A 1,871-nucleotide genomic window follows, 5' to 3' on the forward strand; every position below is an offset into this window, starting at 1 on the left:
TGGAAAAGGTCAGTTTTCATTCCAATCCCAAAGGCAATGCTAAAGAATGCTCAAACTACCACACTATTGCACTCATCTCAGTTGCTCAGTCATGTCCAACTCTGCCACCCCTGGTGTGGACTGCAGCACACCAGGCTTCCTTGTCCATCACCAACTACCTGAGCTTGCTCAAAACAAACTGGAAAGTTCTTAAAGAGATAGGAATACCAGACCACCTTATCTGCCTCCTGGGAAATCTGTATGCAGGTCAAGAAGCAACAGTTAGAACCAGACATGAAACAACAGACTGGTTCAAAATTGAGAAAGGAGTACGTCAAGGCTGTATATTGTCACCCTACTTGTTTAACTTATATGCAGAGTACATCATGTGAAATGCTGGGCTGGATGAAGCACAAGCTGGAATCAAGATTGCTGGGAGAAATATCAATAACTGCAGATATGCAGATAACATCACCCTTATGGCAGAAAGTGAAGAAGAACTAAAGGGCCTCTTGATGGAAGTAAAAGTGGAGAGTGAAAAAGTTGGCTTAAAACTCAGCATTCAGAAAACTAAGATCATGGCATCTGGTCCCATCACTTCATGGCAAATAGATGTGGAAACAATGGAAACAGTGACAGACTTTATTTTCTTGGGCTCCAAAATCAGTGCAGATGGTGACTGCATCCATGAAATTAAAAGACACTTGCTCCTTGGAAGAAAAGCTATGACCAACCTAGACAACATATCAAAAAGCAGAGATATTACTTTGCCAACAAAGATCCATCTAGTCAAAGCTATGGTTTTTCCAGTAGTCATGTATGGATGCAAGAGTTGGACATAAAGAAAGCTGAGTGCTGAAGAATTGATGCTTTTGAACTGTGGTGTTGGAGAAGACTCTTGAGAGTCCCTTGGACTGCAAGGAGATCCAACCAGTCCATTCTGAAGGAGATCAGTCCGGGGTGTTCATTGGAAGGACTGATGCTGAAGATGAAACACCAATACTTTGACCACCTGATGCGAAGAACTGACTCACTGGAAAAGACCCTGATGCTGGGAAACATTGAAGGCAGGAGAAGGGGATGACATGGGGTGAGATGGTTGGATGGCATCACTGACTCAATGGACATGAGTCTGAGCAAGCTCTGGGAGTGAATGATGGACAGGGAGGCCTGGTGTGCTGCAGTCCATGGGGTCACAAAGAGTCGGACACAACTGAGCGACTAAACTGAGCTGCTCTTCCTTGTTCGTGATTTATAAAACTGGATTTCTACTAATGTTTACTCCCTGTTAGAAGAATTCTCAGTTTTCCTATTTAAAATTTGGAAAATAGATCTGCAAAATTTGAAAGTGAATAGAGTTTTGTTCATATTTGTGTATCATATTTGCTAATGTAACTCATGCAATAACTCAGCCATGCAAAGGGAGTATAGTTGCTCTCTTTTGCCCAAGGGAAGTATGTAGGTGTCTGAGCTTTGGCATCACCCTACCAGGACACAGTATCCAAAGTTTGCTCCAATTCAAGGTGCCCCTCCAAAAACCACCTTTATTTTACCTTTTAAAGCAATAAAGAATATTTTTAAAGTTACACTTTTAGGTCAAAATAAAACTTTCAGGTCTTCCCTGGTGGCTCAGTGATAAAGAATCCACATGCCTGTGCAGGAGACATGGATTCCATCCCTGCGGTATCTTGGAAGATCCCACTTGCTGAAGAACTGCTAAGCCTGTGAGCCACAACTATTGAGCTTGCGTTCTAGAGCCCAGGAGCTGCAACTGCTGAGCCCACATGCCTCAGCTGCTGAAGCCCATGCGCCCTAGAGCTCATGCTCTGGAACAAGAAAGGCCCCTGAAATGAGAAGCCTGCGCACTGCAGCTAGAGAGTAACCCCTGCTCA

The sequence above is a fragment of the Ovis aries genome, chromosome 2 (genome assembly GCF_016772045.2).
Source record: "Ovis aries strain OAR_USU_Benz2616 breed Rambouillet chromosome 2, ARS-UI_Ramb_v3.0, whole genome shotgun sequence".
Taxonomy (NCBI): domain Eukaryota; kingdom Metazoa; phylum Chordata; class Mammalia; order Artiodactyla; family Bovidae; genus Ovis; species Ovis aries.